This window comes from Lepidochelys kempii, chromosome 3 (genome assembly GCF_965140285.1).
Source record: "Lepidochelys kempii isolate rLepKem1 chromosome 3, rLepKem1.hap1, whole genome shotgun sequence".
Classification (NCBI taxonomy): domain Eukaryota; kingdom Metazoa; phylum Chordata; order Testudines; family Cheloniidae; genus Lepidochelys; species Lepidochelys kempii.
This window is the reverse complement of record NC_136382.1, coordinates 60,934,650-60,957,617: the sequence shown is the minus strand read 5'-3', so window position 1 is coordinate 60,957,617 and position 22,968 is coordinate 60,934,650. Positions and strand designations below refer to the sequence as shown.

The 22,968-nt window shown below is 42.5% G+C and overlaps 1 protein-coding gene and 1 long non-coding RNA gene across 5 annotated transcripts in view; one reads left to right on the top strand and one right to left on the bottom strand.

Moving 5' to 3' along the window:
* MYO6 (myosin VI) overlaps positions 1-14,295 on the bottom strand; it is a 179,646-nt gene extending 165,351 nt beyond the window's left edge. For 2 of the 4 annotated variants that reach the window (XM_073336482.2, XM_073336483.2), the window contains exon 1: positions 14,194-14,294. The gene's annotated coding sequence lies outside the window, so the exon portion shown is untranslated. Of the gene's footprint in view, positions 1-14,193 lie in introns of all 4 variants that reach the window. The other 2 variants (XM_073336485.1, XM_073336484.2) reach the window with 2 other exon arrangements.
* On the top strand, positions 13,870-21,585 carry LOC140908717 (uncharacterized). Its single transcript, XR_012157970.2, has 3 exons — positions 13,870-14,022; positions 19,787-20,012; positions 20,468-21,585. It is a non-coding gene; the product is annotated as an uncharacterized LOC140908717 (long non-coding RNA).
* The last annotated feature ends 1,383 nt before the right edge of the window (positions 21,586-22,968 follow it).

Here is a 22,968-nt window from a genome sequence, read left to right as displayed (position 1 = left end):
CTAGCCTCTTGTGTTGAACCTTGTCAAAGGCATTTTGGAAGTCTAAATCCATTTAGTAAATGCTCTCTTATTCACTGACAGATTCAAAGACTTCTAACAGATTAGAAAGAATTTTATTTTGCAGAATCTCTGTTGGCTAGACCCGATCATATCATGATCTTCCTGGTGTTTTGTTATTCTGTTTTTAATTGACATTTTAAACAATTGGACAGACACAGATGTAGGGCTTACTAGTCTACATTCTCTGGATCAACATTGGAGCCCCTTCAAATATAATCACAATAATTTCTGCTTCTCTACTGCATCTCAGCATGTATTTTAGAAACTAGCAGCAGACCACACAAGCCAATTGTGCCTCCTAGTACTCATCCCTCAACAATAGTATTAAGTACTGAATCTCAAAGATGAAACATGCATAAAAAGTCAAGGAAAAATTGCTCAAATGGTTTTCAATAATGTAGGATTTTGTGGGTCAACCATCTATAAAAATTAGACATTCAAAACATCAGTTTTAACTTTAGTGCAATTTATTAAAAGGTTTAAATATTATGTATTCCATACATTGAGTATAATTTCAAAAACTAAGCATTTTATTCAACAATATCCACAAAAGACAAAAAATGATATTGTATACTTCTGAAAATATTTTGCCCTTCAGATGTTTCCAGTCTTACAGTTATCTCGACTACTTTCATTAAATATTTATTTAAGAAGAGCTGAAAATATCAGATTTCAGGTTTTGAGACCTTTATTAGACGTGCTGTGAAATGCTAGCTGATGACTAGTTGTTGTACAGTATTTTACACCCACATTAGAGCAGCTACTTGTTTTTATTATCAGATACAAACCTTAAAAAAAAAAAAAAAAACCTCTTTAAACCATTACCTATGTTGATGCAATAAAAACAAAAACAAAGGAACCGAACCAAGCCCTAACCTTTTATGCACTCTGGTACAGAAAACCTGGATTTGTGCTGGAAATGGCCCAACTTGATTATCATTCACATTGTAAGGAAAGTGATCACTTTAGAGAAGCTATTACCAGCAGGAGAGTGGGGTGCGGGGAGAGAAAACCTTTTGTAGTGGTAAACACCCATTTTTTCATGGTTTGTATGTATAAGAACATCTCCTGTATTTTCCACAGTATGCATCCGATGAAGTGAGCTGTAGCTCACGAAAGCTTATGCTCAAATAAATTGGTTAGTCTCTAAGGTGCCACAAGTACTCCTTTTCTTCTAACAATAATATAAATTTCCACTCTGTTCAAAAAATTCTGTCTTCATAGTTCGCAATGTCAGAGGGGTAGCCGTGTTAGTCTGTATGCACAGAAACAATGACGAATCCAGTGGCACCTTAAAGACTAACAGATTTATTTGGGCATAAGTTTCTGTGGGTTAAAAAAAACCACTTCTTCAGATGCATGGAGTGAAAATTACAGAAACAGGCATAAATATGTATTGGCACATGAAGAGAAGGGAGTTACCATACAAGTGGAGAACCAATGTTGAAGGCCAATTAGGTCAGGGTGGATGTGGTCCACTCCCAATAATTGAGGACGTGTCAATAACAAAACAGGGAAAATTGCTTTTGTAGTGAGTCAGCCACTCCCAGTCCCTACTCAAGGGGGGAGGGATAGCTCAGTGGTTTGAGCATCGGCCTGCTAAACCCAGGGTTGCGAGTTCAATCCTTGAGGGGGCCATTTAGGGATCTGGGGCAAAAATTGGGGATTGTGCCTGCTTTGAGCAGGGGTTGGACTAGATGACCTCCTGAGGTCCCTTCCAACCCTGATATTTTATGATTCTGTAAGCCCAGATTGATGGTGTTAATTTTGCAAATGAACTGTAGCTCAACAGTTTCTCTTTGAAGTCTGTTTTTGAAGGGTTTTTGTTGAAGAATAGCAACTTTTAAATCTGTTACTGAGTGTCCAGGGAGATTGAAGTGTTCTCCTACTGGCTTTTGTATGTTACCATTCCTGATCCGCAGACGTGCACAAGCTGAATTTAGCCGTATGAAGTGGAAATCCATTAACTTCACGAAAAAACTTGCACAGATTCAGACAGACATCTTCCTCTCCAACTTCAAACAGATGGACATCATACCAAATGGACTGAAGGTAAAAAATCCATTGCAATCGACATACTAAACTGACTATCGTGAGAGATTGTGCCACACACACACACTTACAGAAACTGAGGAACCACCTGATCAGCATCCTGTACAGCAAACAAAAGAAGATCAAAAATGAGCTCTCAATACTGGAGACTCTCATACAAAACCAACCTTCCACACAAACTTCCAGGTGGCTGGACTTTACAAAAACAAGACAAGCCATTTACAAATCACACTTTACTTCTCTACAGAGGAAAAAGGACACTAAACTCTTACATGCCACAGGGGGCTACAACAGTGGAACCCTTAACTCACCCAACAATATTGTTAATCTATCCAACCACACACTTAGCCCGGCAGAAGAGTCTGTCCTATCTTGGGGACTCTCTTTCTGCCCCACCACTCCCACGCACATGATACAGTTATGCGGTGATCTGAAAGCCTACTTTCGCCATCTCCGACTCAAGGAATATTTTCAACACACCACTGAACAGAGCACTAACCACCTACAGGAACCCTCCTACCAACGCTACAAGTAGAAGAATTCTGCGTGGACTCCTCCTGATGGTCAAAATGACGGACTGGACTTCTACATAGAGTGCTTCCGCAGACGTGCACTGGCTGAAATTGTGATCAAACAGCTTTCAGAGTAGCAGCCATGTTAGTCTGTATTTGCAAAAAGAAAAGGAGTACTTGTGGCACCTTAGAGACTAACCAATTTATTTGAGCATAAGCTTTCGTGAGCTCAAGAAAGCTTATGCTCAAATAAATATGTTAGTCTCTAAGGTGCCACAAGTACTCCTTTTTTTTTTTGAACAAACAGCATCACTTACTCCATAACCTCAGTTGTACAGAACACAATGCCACCCACAGTCTCAGAAACAACTCTGACGTTATAATCAAAAGGGTTAACAAAGGAGGTGCTATAGTCATCATGAACAGGTTGGATTATGAACAGGAGGCTGCCAGACAACTCTCCAACACCACATTCTACAGGCCACTATCCTCCGATCTCACTGAGGAATACCAACAGAAACTATACCATCTGCTCAAGAAACTCCCTGCTACAGCACGGGAACAAATTAACACTGACACACCCCTAGAGCCCCGATCAGGGGTATTCTATTTGCTACCCAGGATCCATAAACCTGGAAATCCTGGACACTCCATCATCTCACTCTTACATGGCAGGACTATCCGGCTATTTGGACTCTCTCCTCAACCCTATGCTACCAGCACTCCTAGCTATCTTCGAGACACCACTGACTTCCTGAGGAAACTACTATGCACGAAGAACAGGAGTACTAGTGGCACCTTAGAGACTAACAAATTTATTAGAGCATAAGCTTTTGTGAGCTACAGCCCACTTCATCGGATGCATAGAATGGAACATATAGTAAGATATATACATATACATACAGATAACCTGGAAGAAATGGGCCATCTTGATTATCACTACAAAAGTTTTTTTCTCCTGCTGATAATAGCTCATCTTAACTAATTAGCCTCTCACAGTTTGTATGGTAACTTCCAACTTATCTGCACGTGTATGTATATATCTTATATATGTTCCATGGGGCTGCGGTGCATAGCCCTGGCTGCAGTGCGGCCTCCAGCAGAAGCTGCGGGGCTGGGGCACAGCAGGGAGTGCACAGCCCCAGCTCTGGAGCTGGCTGCAGCCTGGGAAGCCAATGGAAGCCACGCGGCTGGGTTGCATGGCCCTGGCTGCAGCGCCCGGCGGAAGCTGTAGGGATGGGGCACAGCAGGGAATGCAGCCACGGGGTGCATAGTCCCTGCTCCGGAGCCCACCGCAGCTGCAGTCCCTCCACCCGCCACAAACCACAGGTCAGGGACTGCCGGGTCCTGATTGCACCCATCCAGCCCAAGTTGCAGCAGGGAAGGGGCACACAGTCTAGCCTCCATCCCCTACTCTGAAACATCTTAAGTAAAAATGGTCTTCTTACTCAACAGCTCCATTCTTTGGAGGTCCAATAAAGTCACGGAATGCATGAATGCCATGACCTCTGTGACTAAATCGTCACCTTATTCATAATATTTACTTACTACGGTGAAAAAGTTTGTACTACATCAGGGGTTCTCAACCTTTTTCTTTCTGAGCCCCCTTCCCCCTCCGCAACATGTTATAAAAACTCAAAGGCCCAGCTGTGCTACAACAACTTTTTTCTGCATATAAAAGCCAGAGCTGGGATTAGGGAGTCGCAAGCAAGGCTACTGCCTAGGGCCCCACACCACAAGGGGCCCCATGAAGCTAAGTTCCTCAGGCTTCAACTTCAGCCCCAGGTGGCAGGGTTCAGGACCCTGGGCTTCAGTCCCATATGGCAGGGCCTCGGCTTTCTGCCTTGAGCCCCAGTGAATCTAACACTGGCCCTGCTTGGCGGACCTCCTGAAACCTTTTCGCGGCCCACCAAGTGGGGGCTCCGGACCCCTAGTTGAGAACCACTGTACTACATTTTGGTCCTGGTAACACTGCAGATCCCAATACATCTGTGAAAAAGAAGTCAGATTCTGTTCTGTTTCAGGAATCAACTGTTATCCAAGTCCAAATTTCTGAGCTAAATTCTGCTTTCAGAAGTACCGATGCAAAATGTACCAAATACAAACTCTTTCCATTCTGTGCACCTGGACAACAAGGAACGGCCATTTTTCTACTTATTTTCAGGATCAGGGCTTGAGCGGATACATATAAGTCACCCTCTTCCTCTGCCCTGTCTCATCAGTTCTTATGAGAAGGTCCATTTGTGACATCCTGACACCCCAATATTCACCATTGTCATGTAATTAGGATGTGTTTTGTACAAAGTATGCCTTGTGAGGTACCAGTCTAAAAGTCTTGATCTGCTAGACATTAACTTTTCATTGGATTGTATGTGTTGTCATATGTGAAGTTATGAAGTTTGGCTGTGTATGTGTTACTGAAACATGTGTGGTTGAAAGCACCCACAAGCAGTGTTTCAGGTACGACAGTAAAAAGGCCAAACCATGTTAATGGCTTATGGAGGAATGCACATAAGCACACGGATTACCCCAGGAACTGTGTACAATAGAAACCTCTCAGAGAGAGAACAACACAATGGGAACTGCTTGACACAGGTCACAGCAAAAGAGCTTTCCAGAAAGGGGGACAATGATATCATGGGGGGATCTCACTCTTCCTGCAAGAACACACCTGGAAACACCTGAGGGGCAAGGACGGAACTGTGGGAAGTGATGGTCCCAGGCTAGAAGGATCTTTAGCTTGTGTATGAAAACCTGGGAAAGCCAAGGAAACTTGTGCCTTAAGAGTCTGCCAGCCTGTTTATCACTCAGGGTGAGAATCTGCTAATTTACATCCTACCTATCTAGTGTGTTAAACTCCATTTGGGTTTTGTTTATTTAATAAGGTAATCTGCTTTGAGCTGTTGGCTATCCCTTGTAATCACTTAAAATCTACTGCTTGTACTTAATAAACTTGTTTTTGTTTTAAACCCAGTTTGTGTAATTCATGGCGGCAGCGGCAAAAAGCTGTGCATCTCTCTCTCCACATCCAGGGAGAGAGCAAATTTCTATTAGCTTATGCTGTACAGTTCTCGTTGCAGTGCAAGACAATACAATTTGGGTTTACTCTCCGGGGGAGAATGCACTTGAGTGCTGGGCAATTCCTTAGCTGAAAGTCTTCCCATGCAGTACTGATTTCAGTGTCTGTGTCTTTCTGCAGCTGGGTGCGTCCCTACCTGAGTGTGCGCTAGAGAAGGCTTGAGGGCCTGGCTTAGCAGGACAGGGTGAGAGGGCCCAGGATAATGGAACAGGCTGGCTCAGTGGTACCCCAGTACATCAGGTGGCACCCGGAAGGGGGGGGCAAGCTGTCACACTGTTATTGAAATGTACAAGAATATTAGTCTCAGAAAAATAACTTGATCCCAGCACAGAATAGCTGAGGACAGCAGAGGGATGATACGATGTACGATGTACATAGCTGGCAGGTCTAATTTTAGAAAATGTAAATGGGGGGGGGAGGAGAAATGAGACTGACAGACTTCAGTTAATCCAAAAATCAAAAAGAAAAAGCAATAGAAAACAGAAGATGTAACAACATCATCATCCTGTGGGACATGTAGACAACACTTTTAGCACTGCAGCAGAAACATATGATACGCTAGGGGATCACTCAAGTCTCTGAACACCTTCCAGTAACTAAACCCTCCTGCATGGGTACAGAGCAGCATTAGGCTTAAAGTGATCAGCAAATATCATTAGGGGAAAAATGGTAACTTTCAATCATAGAATCATAGAATATGAGGGTTGGAAGGGACCCCAGAAGGTCATCTAGTCCAACCCCCTGCTCGAAGCAGGACCAATTCCCAGTTAAATCATCCCAGCCAGGGCTTTGTCAAGCCTGACCTTAAAAACCTCTAAGGAAGGAGATTCAACCACCTCCCTAGGTAACGCATTCCAGTGTTTCACCACCCTCTTAGTGAAAAAGTTTTTCCTAATATCCAATCTAAACCTCCCCCACTGCAACTTGAGACCATTACTCCTCGTTCTGTCATCTGCTACCATTGAGAACAGTCTAGAGCCATCCTCTTTGGAACCCCCTTTCAGGTAGTTGAAAGCAGCTATCAAATCCCCCCTCATTCTTCTCTTCTGCAGGCTAAACAATCCCAGCTCCCTCAGCCTCTCCTCATAACTCATGTGTTCCAGACCCCGAATCATTTTTGTTGCCCTTCGCTGGACTCTCTCCAATTTATCCACATCCTTCTTGAAGTGTGGGGCCCAAAACTGGACACAGTACTCCAGATGAGGCCTCACCAATGTCGAATAGAGGGGAACGATCACGTCCCTCCATCTGCTCGCTATGCCCCTACTTATACATCCCAAAATGCCATTGGCCTTCTTGGCAACAAGGGCACACTGTTGACTCATATCCAGCTTCTCGTCCACTGTCACCCCTAGGTCCTTTTCCACAGAACTGCTGCCTAGCCATTCGGTCCCTAGTCTGTAGCTGTGCATTGGGTTCTTCCGTCCTAAGTGCAGGACCCTGCACTTATCCTTATTGAACCTCATCAGATTTCTTTTGGCCCAATCCTCCAATTTGTCTAGGTCCTTCTGTATCCTATCCCTCCCCTCCAGCGTATCTACCACTCCTCCCAGTTTAGTATCATCCGCAAATTTGCTGAGAGTGCAATCCACACCATCCTCCAGATCATTTATGAAGATATTGAACAAAACCGGCCCCAGGACCGACCCTTGGGGCACTCCAGTTGATACCGGCTGCCAACTAGACATGGAGCCATTGATCACCACCCGTTGAGCCCGACAATCTAGCCAGCTTTCTACCCACCTTATAGTGCATTCATCCAGCCCATACTTCCTTAACTTGCTGACAAGAATACTGTGGGAGACCGTGTCAAAAGCTTTGCTAAAGTCAAGAAACAATACATCCACTGCTTTCCCTTCATCCACAGAACCAGTAATCTCATCATAAAAGGCGATTAGATTAGTCAGGCATGACCTTCCCTTGGTGAATCCATGCTGGCTGTTCCTGATCACTTTCCTCTCATGCAAGTGCTTCAGGATTGATTCTTTGAGGACCTGCTCCATGATTTTTCCAGGGACTGAGGTGAGACTGACTGGCCTGTAGTTCCCAGGATCCTCCTTCTTCCCTTTTTTAAAGATTGGCACTACATTAGCCTTTTTCCAGTCATCCGGGACTTCCCCCGTTCGCCACGAGTTTTCAAAGATAATGGCCAATGGCTCTGCAATCACAGCCGCCAATTCCTTCAGCACTCTCGGATGCAACTCGTCCGGCCCCATGGACTTGTGCACATCCAGCTTTTCTAAATCGTCCCTAACCACCTCTATCTCCACAGAGGGCTGGCCATCTCTTTCCCATTTCCCTTCCCTTTTTTAAAGATTGGCACTACATTAGCCTTTTTCCAGTCATCCGGTCAATGACTCCATAAAGCTAAGCATAAATGCATCTTATTAAATTCCTTATCCACATAGAGACATCTAAATAAAGCGTGTTACAATCACTAAAATATCTGTTTTAATATTTTTAATTCTTGTACCCTGTCATCTGAATGCTGGGTATGTTTTGAAATTTCCATGTAATTTAAGAATAAAGTGGCTGAACTTGCTGCTCACAAATATGCAATCTCTCATTAAAAATGGCTACTATACTGACTCAACTGCACTCACACTAGCCAGGATCCTGGGGGTTGGGAACAGATGTGGGTCCATACAAATACTTCCTCAATAGCTCAATGCAAGCCTGAGAGCAAAGTAAAGTCAGAGCAGCTAACAGATAAGCAAGACTGAGCTCTGAGTTATCAGTGGAGAGCAGGTTTTGCTCAGAGATAATGTGAATATAAACAATACTTGTAACGCTTGTAAGACTGTGTTCACCCATGCTTTCTAAGTACTTGATTTAACCCTGTGAGCACCAGAATTCTTGTGGGTAGACCAAGCTCCAGGCCATCTATAAAAGTAGGTAGCTTAGTTTCACTTCAAAAAGCTGCTGCCACTTAATCAAATAACCACCTCCCTACCTGATATAAACAAGATTTGTGTACCTGCCAGATTTATTGCTTTGGTGCTACTGGGTGTCTACTTCAACATACTAATTTCACTTGGTTAAAATTTTCTGGATTTCAACAAATTAACTAGATCTAGGCAACTTTAAAAAAAAAAGAGAGACACCTACTATAGTAAACTAAATGATAATCCACGATCAGATAAAACTATGCCTTTAACAAAACTGAACTGTCCATTTAACTTCATCTTTGCAAAATAGGTTCAGCAGGATCATTTGTGAAATGTTGTTATAGAAAATGACAGACAGCACAGAGGTTTTCTTTCCATTCAATATTAAATAAAAACTATACAGGTAAGCCCAGGTTCTATTTAGAAAATTACTGTTTAAGGGTTCAATCCCACTCCAACTGAAGTCAATGGGAATTTTTCTATTAATTTCAATAATTTTTGATTAGGCCCTGAAATATAGACACTTACTATTCACTCGTCTTTCCTGCTCCTAACAGGAAAAGTTCGCTCCACTGAGAAACCTGTCACTTTGTCTAGATCAATTGTTTCTATCAATATGCTGAGGGTTTTGTTACACTAGATGAATATGTATGTTGACTAAAGTGCATAAAAATTACATTTATATGTATAATCATTAATAGTTAAATATTATACATAATTCTACTGCAAATGAAAGAGCCCAAGAATTTACAGCTTCATCTTGATATTAAAAATTTATTAATTTACAAAAAGAAAAGGAGTACTTGTGGCACCTTAGAGACTAACCAATTTATTAGAGCATAAGCTTTCGTGAGCTACAGCTCACTTCCTCAGATGCATCTGCGGAAGTGAGCTGTAGCTCACGAAAGCTTATGCTCTAATAAATTGGTTAGTCTCTAAGGTGCCACAAGTACTCCTTTTCTTTTTGCGAATACAGACTAACACGGCTGTTACTCTGAAACCTGTTATTAATTTACAACACCCTGACAACTGGAGAAGACTGCTTAGTCCATCAGGCCAGCTCCTTTTAGCTTTCCACATAACGCAGGCACATTTGACTTCTTCAACAGACCTTTAATTCAATAGCAATTCTATTCCATATGTTCATTATATCCCTATAGTATTCTTTACTGTATAGTGTCAGTAGAGAGACAAGGTGGGTGAGGTAATATCTTTAAAGGACCAACTTCTGTTGGTGAAAGAGACAAGCTCTCGAGCTACACAGAGCTTTTCTTCAGGTTGGTCCAATAGAAGATATTATCTCAACCACTTTGTTTCTTTAGTATCCTGGGACCAACATGGCTACATCAACACTCCAAACTATAATGAAGTGTCTGTAAGTACTTCTTCATAAACACATGTATTCAGGACTCAGCTATCAGTATTTACTACAAGCTGGGACAAACAAATGTAGCATTTAAAACAACAGGAATGCAAGCAAAAAGCTGCCACATTTCAACATTCTATACAAATTTACTGAAGTTACACATCAGTTTTTTAAAGTATAGATATATATTATTTCAAATTGGCCATTAGAAGTTGGGGTTTTTTTAATCTTGGTCTTTAAAATTTAGCATACTACAGATTGAAAATGCCTTTGAAAATGTATCAAAACAGAAATTGCTATAGCTCTTCAAATGGTAGGCAATAACTCATACAATACACACTAGTGAAAACATGATGAGCAAGCATCTCAATCTTAACTCTGACCTTCCCGGTCTTCGCTTGTTTAAAATCACTTACAGTGCCGACGCCACATTACAGAGCATGGGGATGCAGCAGTCCGCCCAAGTGCTACACAATACAGGAGAGGGGCCTATGGAACTAGTACTGGGTTTACAATAGCACCACTGGGGCCGGGCCCATGCTCAGAAGGGGCCCTGGCCTGCTCTGCTTGCACTGTGCCCTGAGACCCCGCCAGCTCTCCCCCACCCACCACTTGCTCTGCTCAGCCTGCAAGGTTGTTCGGGGCACTGCATTTGTCCCTCTGGCCATAGGGAGTTGGGAGGGGTGGGGGGTGTTGCAGAGGTGCTGACTTTCTGATTTCTTTGTGGGTGCTCTGCCCCAAGCCTCGCCCCCACTCCACACTCTCCCCCCAAACCCCCATCATGCTTCTTCCTGCCCCATTCTTCACCCTCCCCCGAGGCTCCTGCCCTCGCTCCACCTCTTCCTCCCCTCTCTCCCAGCACCTCCTGCCAGCTGCTGAACAGCTGATCAGCAGGGCCACCACTGGGTGCACAGCACACACTATTTTTTTTTCTGTGGGTGCTCCACCCCCGAAGCACCCATGGAGTCACACCTATGGGGTTTTGGGGGGGGGGGGTGCTGTGTACCATGGCACGGATCCTCCCTCCAAGGGGAAGGGGCACGCTGGCAGCACAAGGCCAGGCAGGCCATTGTGCGTCTGACAACTGCTGATTTGTAAATAGTGTCCTCACACTGGGCTGGGTGGAGCAGGGCTGCCCCTGCCATGCCATGCCCCATTGCCCCTGGCTGGCCCCTTGCTCTGGGGACTGACCTCCTCAAGCCATGCTCCATTGCTTCCATGGGGGCCCACAAATATGTTTGGCGCCAGGCCCACAAAAGGTTAATCCAGCCCTGAAACACAGCACATTGTAGTTGAATATGTGTTCAAAGAGTTTGCCTCAACTATTATTGCTCTTAATATCCAAATTTTTATTAAGGTGTAAAATCACATCACTACAAAACAATGAAAATGACGGCAGTCTGACATTATAGAAATTATATTTATTTTAAAGGAGTAAAGTGGCTTTTACTGGACAGGCTGGAGATGTTACTATAAGGGATACGATGATGTATCGGACATGCAAGACCGCACAGGTCTAAAAGAGCCTTCTGATCCAATCCTATGGCTTTAATCCATGACAATCACATAGATTCCACAGCTTCACACTTGAACTTTGACCCAAGTTTACCAGCCCACATAGCATTGTCTTCATTCTTGCATTTTGCTGGAGTCTTCCTCCTGACTTTGCAATTTTATAACAAATTTCATAATGAAGCAGCAACTGTACTTCTACTAAGGTCTGGTCTACACTTAAAAGTTACATCAACCTAGCTATGCCACTCAGGGTTGTGAAAAAAGTTGTGCCCTGAGTGCCACAGTTCCATCAAACTAACCCCTAGTGTAAACACAGATAGGTCAATGGAAGAATTCTTCCACCAGCCTTGCTACCACCTCTCAGAAAGGCAGATTTACTACATCCCCGGAAAAACCCCTTCCGTCAACATAGGAACTGTCTGTACTACAGAGGCACAGCTGCAGCACTGTAGCTGAAGGATACAGCCACATTAACACTTATTTACCATGTTAAAACAAACATTTTAGATCCTGAAAGATTTTACATTTCACTATCTGATATTTTAATTTTGTGTTTATTATCTCAACCTGGACAATGAAATTAAATCAATTAGTTTTACTTTTGTTTACAGTCATGTTCTCTTTCTGGATCTTACACATAGGCACAGTTCTGCAGGGTCTGAATATCAAACAGTATAGGAACAAAATTGCTTTTAAAAAATCCAGTGGAAGCTTTAAAGAAAATCATAGAAACATTCCTATTGTTCTTAGGTTTTACCAACCTTATTTTCTTCTGAAAAACTAAATTATAGATAGAATTTAACCTGAGAGTTTCTCTTTACACTCTGTTAGTTTTTGCAATAAAGGAAAACTTGACTCAGTTCTCAACCTTTGTACTCTGATAACAAGTGCATAGGCTGTTTTATGGCCGAATAAATTCAACTGAATTGTGAGAAATTAGCTCATTCCACAGAAAGTTCTTTACCCTGCATGAGTAAGCCAAGACACTTATTTTAAATAATGACACACACTTACTCCCACCTTTGACAAAAACAGTGTGGGTTGATACAGTCTATCAACAGCAATTACCTAAGTAATAAGTAACAAACATCCTTTCATCTAGTCTATTAATTTAGCCATTTCAAGTTTTTACAGGTATCTGGTAGTGTTAGGATTTACTAGTGAGGAATCCATTGGTCAAGCATCTGTAAGCATCTACAATACATAGGATACATTGTGCATTGTATTCCACATAATGGTTGATTAACTGTGCAGTGAAAGAACATTTTTATTAAACTTTGTTTTGCTTGAAAATTAATGTGGAGATACAGAGCTTAGAAGTCAGCGTTTTGATAGTGTAAATCGTTTTTGAGAAAGTGACAAGCATAAAGTAATCAAACCTGCAAAAGGGCAAAGAGCTTCAACAGAAAGCATGCTTTTTGCAATCCCGATTATATGTCCTTAGAGCAGTCGATACAAAACCTGGCTTTGTCCACACGAGGAGTCTTTACTTTGTATAGTTGTACTTGCACAGAAATGTTTAGGCTTTTGACATGGAGACTACAATAGTCCAACTGAAACCCAGCGTAATTTTAGCATTTACCTTCGCAGCAGTTGTCTGTTACAGAATAAAATTATACAAAACACCACAAGAAGGAATTTCTGAGTGAGATGATTAAAATGACATTTTCACAGAGTACAAAAAAGCACTTTATCTGTACGTATGCACAATAAGAAAGTTCTCACTCTAAGAAAAAAAAATCACCCTGCTAGGAAAAGTCTACCTTCTTCCAGATGAATCCCTGAGCTCTCCCTTTCAATTGCTTAAATCTTCAAATACAGAATTTAGAGGCCCCAGCATGAGACCTTGACTCTAACTACTGTGCAGGAGCTCAGGATGTGTCTGTGAATACTTGGGACTCATGTTCTTGTTTGGCCCTTCTATTTCTCCTTCCCAAGTAATTGGCAGACTGTATGTTTATTTAAAGAAAGGTGTGTGAGGTGAGAGCTACTGTACACAACGAAAATGCAAGAGAGAATTAGCTACTTTCCTCCTAACGTCTAACCTCTTTAACCTGCCGATTTCTAAACCTCTCCAGAAAAGCCTCTATTTGGGGTAGAACAGGGAATTTCGAGAGTCGCATCTAAATCAGTCCGACGACTAAGTATCTTTTCTACAGCTGGTGGGGTAAGAGACCTTGCACCCTACGAATAATGCTCTGGACACGGACACAGGCACAATCGGATTTAGAAACTTGTCCCAACAACCAGCTCAGCCGGAAAGTTCCCAGAACCTCCGACTCCCTTCCCAGCCCGACACGCTGCGCGCCCCTGGGTCCGGCGAACGCTTCCCCTGCCGGGCCGCTCTCCCTCGCCCGCCCGCGTTCCTCCCCCGCCCCGACAGGTGCGCGCCCCCACCGCCCGCCCAAGCGCCCGGCGCCCCCAGCCCTCCCCGGCAGCGGGGCTCCCGCTGCCGCCTCCCCGCAGTGGCCGGGGGCCGGCGCGCGGCGGCCCGGCAGAGAAAGACCCCGGGAGCCGGAGCCCAGCGCCCCAGGGCGGGGGAGAGGAGAGGTGGGTACCCGGGACCCCAGCGGGCCGGGGGCGGCCCCAGGGGCTGCCAGGGAGGGCAGAAGAGCCCGGAAGGGGGGTGGCGAGCCGAGGGCCCGGGCCCTGCCGCGGAGCTCTCCGGCCCGGGGAGCCTGGCTCCGGCCGGCCGCTGCTGCGCCGCGCGGCCCCGGTTACCTGCCGCCGCCGCGCTCCGTCCCCAGCTGATGCCGCCGCGGCCCCTGCGCTGCTGCGGCCCCGCCCCGGAGCCGAGTCCAGGGAGGCGCCGCAGACGTCAGCGCTACGGAGGGGGAGGCGCGTCCCGGCCCGGCCCGGCGCGCCCGTCACGGCCGCCCCCCTCCGCCGGGGTTCGGCCCGGGAGCTGCCGGGCTGCGGCTCATCACGGCCCCGGTCCCCTCTCGCGCCGGCCGGCCGGCCCCTGCCCGGGGTCCTCCCCCGCCGCAGGGAACCCGGCTTGGTGCCCCCGGCCCTTGGGGCGCCGCCGCCCCACTAAAACGGGCCTGAGACTGGGGCTGAGTCCGGGCGCTCCAGGCACCGGCCTGGTGACCTGCAACCCCTGGGCGCCCTGCTCGAGCCTGTCCGGCGGGAAATGACCCTCCCTGTGTCACCCTTTAGCCCTGGCTCCCAGTCCTGGCTCGGGCAGCGCCCTGCGTTGTGACCTGCAGTATCGGGCTGGGGAGGGGAGGGGGTCACCTCCACTCAGCTAAGTGCTAACGTCCTGCTGGTGTAGCGATCGCTGGTTACCTGCAACAGGAGTACAAACGGCAGGGAAAAGCCAGTTGCAAACAGCCCGTCTACATTGCACTGGGAGGTGCGGTTACATCAGGTGTAGACAGACACAAGACCGCTGGAATCGAGCTGGCTCTGCCGTGCAGTCAGGGCACTATGGGCATTGGCCTGGGCTGGCCACACCATTCAGTACCCAGGATCCTGGGTAGGCTTGCACAGCTCAGGCTGAAGCCCATTCTGCTTGGGCTTCACTGCTATCCCTAATCAGGCTAGCTAGATTAGAGCCAGTTTGGGCACATCTACACAAGCTACAATCACAGCTTGGATTCATCGTAGACATACCGTGAGATTTTACCACATTAGCTAAGAAGTGGTAACTTCTTTTCCTAGTGGAAATAAGATCTCTGCCTCTGTTTTCTCCCATATGCAGTGTTGTTGTAGTGCAGTTGGTCCCAGGAGATTAGAGAGATAAAAGATATTACCTCACCCACCTTGTCTCTCTGTTTTCTCTTACCTATTTAGGCCCTGATCCTTCAAAAGTCTTAAAATGCTTAATTTTACACACTATGGGTAATGACAGGTTTCAGAGTAGCAGCCGCGTTAGTCTGTATTCGCAAAAAGAAAAGGAGTCCTTGTGGCACCTTAGAGACTAACCAATTTATTTGAGCATGAGCTTTCGTGAGCTACAGCTCACTTCATCGGATGCATTCAGTGGGTAATGCCATTTAATTCAGTATCCACAGTACAAAAGATTACAAACATGCCCTTTGCAGGATTTAGGGCTTGTCTACACTTGAAAGTTAATTTAGATTAAGGTAGTGTGGGAATTGTATTTGCAACAGTTATTGCTGAATAACTCCATGTGTGGACATACTTATTCTGGAATAAGAGAGCTTTATTACTGTTTAGCCTTCATAAATTCTTCACAGCAGGAACTGTCTCTTAGGTCTGGTCTACACACAGTTTTTGTACTGGTATAACTATGTCAATTTACGGATGTGTTTTGTTTTGTTTTTTAATCAATGCCATTATATTAGTACGCCACCACCACCACCCCAGTGTGGATGCAATTATACCAGTATAAATATGTTTATGCAAGTATGGCTTATTCCCATGCCAGAATGGAAATAAGCCATACTTGTATAAGCACATTTTTACCAATATAACTGCATCCACACTAGGGACATTGTGCCACGCTGACTATACCAATATAGGCTATAGTTAAAGCAGTTCAACTTTGTTCTGTAGACAAGGCCTTATTGAGTATTTGTAAATACCTAACACAATGGGGCTCTGATCTCAGTTGGAATCTCTAGATACTATTGTAATACAAACAATAATTTAAATTATTAAAATTGAACAATTAAAATACATATTTTTCCTTTGACTATTTATTCCTTTGTTTACTATTTGCTTTTTGCCCAGCTTGGTCATTGAAATTTACCAGACACTTCACTTTGCAGTCAATTTCAACTCTATTTCACTTTGAAGTTCTGATACACTAATACAGGGTTGCAACATTTAGACTGAAAATATTTCAGTTTCAGTATTTCTCAATCTTTTTAAAGATTTTATGGAATCTTTTAAAAGTAATAATTATTTTTAAAAAAGAAAATTAATTTGGGGACTCAACTACTTGGCTGTGTTCCTTTAATGTGAAATATTTGTTTTACTAGTTTGCATACATAAGAGGGGATGGAAGTGCTACTTCTTCCTTAATATCTCGAAGAGCTAGCCTTTTCTTTCCCTTCCCCAGCCAAATCTCTTATTTAGGCCCTCAATATATTCTGCATTGACTCCTAAAACATCCTGTTTTCTGAAACACACACTGCCCCATTTCACACAAGATGTAACCACTAAAAAATCATTTTCCTCACCTGCCCATGTGATCACATCACTCCTCTCCTTGAATGTCTCCACCGGCTCCCCATATGTTATTGCATCAGATTTAAACTTCTTTTCTCCACCTTGAAAGACCTACATCATTCTGCCCCTCCTTAATTGAGTTTTGCGTTGCTTCCTTGCCCTTCATTCCAGTCTTCTCAACTTTCTCCACGCATTCATCAGCTTCTCCCACAGTCACCTCCATGTCCTCTTCTACACAGTGTTCTGTGAATAATGTGACCAGCCTGAGCTTATGCTCCAAACCTGTACATTGTCCTCCCTAAGTCCCTCAGAAACCCACTTCTGTTATACTGCTAGAGTGAATCTAATTAATTTGTATTTAAAAATCTGCTATTCTCTTTCTACTAACCTCTATATCTTTCTGTCCTTAGACTTGGCAGATTAGGACCATTCTGTCCTGAATGTCTGAAAAACTTCCAGAACATTCTGGGTATTATCACACACGAATAAATAATTGCAAAGTAATAGTCTTCAAACTGGTTTCAGAGTAACAGCCGTGTTAGTCTGTATTCGCAAAAAGAAAAGCAGTACTTGTGGCACCTTAGAGACTAACCAATTTATTTGAGCATAAGCTTTCGTGAGCTACAGCTCACTGAAGTGAGTGTCTTCAAGTCTTCAAACTGTATTTTATCCTTAAGAGCTGATGTTTAGCCATGCCTATTGCTAATCTCTATCCTAGGAGAATTTAAAGGAACCCCCTTTCCTCCCCCAGGATTTTTCCAAAATAAGTAATCTATTGTTATTTATTTGTGTGGGACCAACACTGTACTAGACTCTTTATGGACAATACAAAATGAACATGTGTTGTGTATGATTAAAAGTGGGTGCTTAATCATGCAACTTGGGAGGAGTGCAGCTGGAGTTAACTCCTGTGTCCTGACTAACACTCCCTGTGTCAATAAAACAAGTTCTGAACAAGTTGGTTTTGTTCTCTCGATCACTACATGTGCATGTAAAATGCCAGTTTCAGTCAGCAGCTGCATAGCTGACATGCCCATTCTGCAATAATTGCAGTTTGAATTGCGTCTGTTTGACTCAAGTGGTAGGGAGCATGGATCATGCTCCCTGTCAGTAGCTGGCCCAGGCTGGAGAAGCCAACCAACCGACCAAATTCACGTGCCACCTGAGGCACATTGTGCATACGCTAAGAAGACCCAAGTGGCAGGAAGTGCGGTTCTACACACCTCCACTTTATCCCCTGAAAGTATGTTAGCAATAAACGGCAGCCATGGCTGTTCCATTTCATGGTATGTCTAGAAGAGGAGAGACACCAGAAATGCTTGTGCTGTGACTTTGTAAGTGCCAGTTTATAATGTAGTTAGAGTGGCCCAACACAGCACCGATTAAGGGAAGGAATAGAAGACCGCTCTTCCAAATGGCAGTTTGTGCCTGGGGCTGTTTTGCCAATGAGAGTGGGACTGGACTGTTAGAATTTATCCCGTCGGTTGCAATATTCCTTTATAGGTATGGAGTAGAGTTGGAGAGAATGTGAAATAAGACAGCTATTAATACTGCAGAACACTTCTGTGTCAAATACAACTTTTTATGTTTGGACTATACATATTTTTAAAAACATGATTTTTCAGTATGGCAGTTCATTTGGATTTTTATGGACAACTTTATTTGGCATCATTTTAAAATAATTAAGGGTTTGGGTAAATTACAATATTTTTGTGTTTCTAGAGCACTGGAGTGGCACTTCTCGTTTAAAGCATTACCCTTTGGGACATTATTTGTACATTCTATAAGGGCCTAATGTTGTTTTCCATTTGCAAAACATACACAGATATGGGTAATTATTATCTAGGGGGGAAAACTGTGCATGTGTGAAAGGAAAACTGAGTTAAATATAAAATGTGCTGAATAGTTAAACTCTGTCATAGCAGAAACAAGATACATAATGCCAGGAAATCATTCAACAAAATGTATTTAATGTATACAAATCACTCAATTCCATTCTCCCTTAGAGAGGTTTTCTTTTCCCATAAAATTAAGGAAAGTGAAAAAATGATAGTAGCTGTACTTTGGAACTTTAGAATAAATGGTCCTGAAACAGGGAGGAAAAGTTTGTAGTTATCACCATTGCTACAAGAAAATATCTATAGAAATGTATGTGTGAGTTAAACATTCTCAGACTGCTGCTAAAAAAACCCACAAGTGTGAATACACTATATTATTCCAGTCAGTAAACTGAAGTTCATTTTCTGTTTTGGAACAAATGATTTTTTAGATAATATACTGGATTACGAATATTTGACCTTGGGGACTATGGCATCAAATTTATTTTATTTATTTATTGGCTATTTTATTTAAATTTTATATAAAAATTCTATATAAAACATTTCTTCTGTTTGTTGTGAATTATAAGTATCAATGATTTAGAAAGGAACACAATCTGGAAGATGAATACAAATAGTTCTCTTTAAGTGAGCCTTGTAAGGGACAATTCAGTTAATGGATATTGCCCTATTAAACAGATACATTCTGTGATAGGTTGAGTTAATGATTTGAAAAACTGCTGTTGTGTCTGAATGCAGGGTATAATGCTCGAGAGAGTATCTTCATGACCTTAAGTCATTCCATTTCCTGGTTAGAGGGAACATCTATCTAGTCTCAGGCTTTCTCACTCATGTAGTTCTAAAAATAATCCAGGAAATAGTAAAGTGCAGTTTGCTCTCTAACTCTGTCAGATTCCTTCTTTTAGAGGAATATCCCCACACAAGCTGAAATGTGGGTGCAAGGATTTTGACCCACATTCAAAGAAAAAAATCCAGAAAAGGACAACATCATTTTTTTAAACTCTTACCTTCTTTTCTGACCATGCCACGGAGACAATGGCAAGAAGCATTTCAAACATAAGTAACAGAAGAGATTAAATGAAGCTACAAAACTTGGGTCTAAATAGAGACTTCTCCAAACAATGGAAGGTAGTGAGGTGACCAGATTGGTGGGTTGGCAAGACCCATTTTCGCTTTTCAGCGATTTCAGGAAATGAATACTTACCAGAGATAGATATAGTTTAATGGCTAGCTGGGTGGAAGTAATATGTACATGTTAGCACCCAGAATGCTTGTATCACAACAACAGAGATTCTTCATTCAAATAAAAATGCTTAACACCTTATTCTGTTACATAGGAGGAGGCACCTGGAGAAATATCCATTCAAGGGTTATGTGCAAGTGGGACATGTAGGCACAATGCTCACTAAAAAGGCTCCACAAAGCTTACTGTTGACCAACATGGGACCACAGTGAGGAGTAAGAAATAAATCAGCACTGTCCTTGCTGCATGAATGATAAGTACTAGAAAACCCACCAGGTTTCTGTGACCATCATAAAGGGCAGAAAGACCATCAAAGGAAGGTAACTATAGATTTTATAAGACCATATTGGTATCAATCTGATCGCCTGCTCTGTGTTATAGAGCTGATGGATTGCTATTCCAAATGGCCAAAATGAATTCAATCCAGCTCTGACCAAATGAATCTACAGTTGATTTCCTCACTGCACTGTTCAAATGAGAGATGACTCAGAATTATTGTAACAGATGTAAACAATGATTATCCTCAGAGTTTTCAGACATTTTAAAATGCAGCATAGATCACTGTATAGTTTCATTGTATTTTGCAAGCACAAATATATTGGTAGAGCACATGAACAGATGGGTGAATGCAGGACTCAATACAGCCTCCCTAGCAGATCTTGGGAGGACACCCTATATTTGGATACCAGACTGTGTTACACACTGTGACAGGTGTGGCTGTATTTGAATTTTTCATAAGGTGAAAATCTCACATATGATTATCCTGTTGCTCCAGATCTTGACCATCCAAAGTAAATACTAATGATATCAGAAACAACATGAACGCAAAGCCTATCAGGTTTACACGTAGAAAATACAATGAATACCCCTGAAGAAGAGCGCTGTGTGGCTTGAAAGCTTGTCTCTCTCACCCACAGAATTTGGTCCAATAAAAGATATTACCTCACCCACCTTGTCTCTCTAATATCCTGGGACTGAGATGTCTACAGCTACACGGCATACAACAAATAACACTGACATTTTCAAGTTGGTGGCATGGTGAGAGGAAGTTCTTCTTCCCAAATTTTATAGAGAAAACAAAAATACAGAAACCAGGGTGCAGAACAATTACAACTCCTTGGTGTACGTTTTGACAGGCTAAAGGGGTATTTTTTTCAATCATGTTATTTCAGTTGAGTTATCTGAACATGTCTGAAAACCCACTTTAAGACACAGACTAACATGTCTGTAGTCATGTTAGCTGGCCATGTTGTACCCCAGGTACCTCCTTAGGCTAAAACATAGCCAGCTAATACAGTTTCAAATTTGGCGTGAAATCATGGCCCTGTTGAAGCCAAGTCTCAGCAACCTGTTTTACTTGTTATTTAGCAGGTAAAAGAATGATTTGCATGTACTTTATTTTGCAAAAGATTGTTTGTAAATGGATGCAGGTAAAACAGAGCAGGAAACATACAATTCTTCCCCAAGGAACACAGTCACAAATTTAATTGAAATTATTATCACAAATTATTTTTTTAACGAGCTTCATCAGCTTGGAAGTTCTCTTTAAGTGAATGGTGGCCGAAGCATGGAAGAGGCATACGCATGTTTAGCATATCTGGCATGTAAATACCTTGCAACGCTGGCTACAAAAGTGCCATGCAAGCGCCTATTCTCACTTTCAGGTGAAGTAAATAAGAAGCAGGCGGCAGTATCTGCCATCAATGTAAACAAACTTGTTTGTCTTAGCGATTGGCAGAATGAGAAGCAGGACTGAGTGGACTTGTAGGCTCTAAAGTTTTACGCTATTTTGTTTCTGAGTGCAGTTATGTAACCAAAAAAATCTGCATTTGTAAGTTACACTTTCACGATAAAGAGATTGCTCTTCAGTACGTGTATGAGGTGAATTGAAAAATACTGTTTCTTTTGTTTATCATTTTTACAGTGCATATATATTTGTAATCAAAAATAATAATATAAAGTGAGCACTGTGCACTTTGTATTCTGTGTTGTAATATTGAAATCAATATTGAAAATGTAGAAAAACATCCAAAAATATTTAATAAATTTCAGTTAGTATTCTGTTGTTGCATTGATTGCAATTAATCTTTTTGAGTTAATCGCATGAGTTAACTGTGATTAATTGACAGCCCTATTATATACGAGATGTGATACCTTTCAGATGATGGTCCTTCCAACTTCAACACTTTTATTCATTTTTAGTAGGCTATCTTACATTTTTAAGATGTAAAATCTTTACTGGCTGGTGAGATAGGAAGCTAATAAAATCTAAATACCTTCCCAAACAAGTCTAATATTTCATGCAAATACTTTGTTCTCTAATTTGTTGCACTGCTGCATTAAAGGTTTAATTCTTTTCAGTGGACTTTGGGTTAAACATTACATGTGGTCACACAGCCATTGCCAATCTTTGAATCCCTCTAACTGCGTCATTCTCTTCCCCACATCTTTTGTGTATTCCAAGTTGTTTGTTCAAGTTACTAGTTGGTCAGATTTTATATCTAAGGCACGAATTACTATGTGAACGTGGTCCAATTTCTTTTTAATGAGCGATTTCAGTAATGAACATAGTTTCCCCTTTCTAGTATTAAAATGTATATAAGCTAAAGAGGGATTGATTATTCTGAATTTGCACCTATAGTGATGGCATCCCTTGGCCGTTTGCAGTTCTGTATTTTGGTTGAAGGCAGTTCTGCTGGCCCAATTTCTTGGATTCATGGTGCCTAAAGAACATTTCTTTCTTTCTTTCTTTCTTTCTATCTACAGCTGTAAGTATTTAAAAAAACACAATTCTGAATTCTAGTTCCAAAGAAATTAACACAAAATAATGTTAAACAAATCAAGAGAAGAAGAGACAAAATATAGACTTGCCTCAATAATTTCTTTAAACCCCCCCACTACCACCACTACCCCCACCACCCCCGACCTGCTTATCTCAGTCCTTTTCAAGACCATTGCTTTTTGTAGGGTCACATTCACTCCATAATCACAAATGATGAGGTCCATTAGGAGGTGAGATTACAGCAGCACAAAAGTAAAAAAGAATGATTATTTACCTAGCAGTAACAGTGGCTCTTCAAGATTTCTTGTCCACATGGATTCCACTCTTGGTATGCATACACTGCATGCACACAAGATCTAATTCTTTTGGCCAGCATTGTCTGTTGGGGCTGCACCTATACCTTAGATGTCCTCATATCCCCACACCTGAGGGCATAAAGAGAAGAATGGGTCTAACTGTCTCTCAGTTCCTTTGCCAATACAGAATCTCCAGGG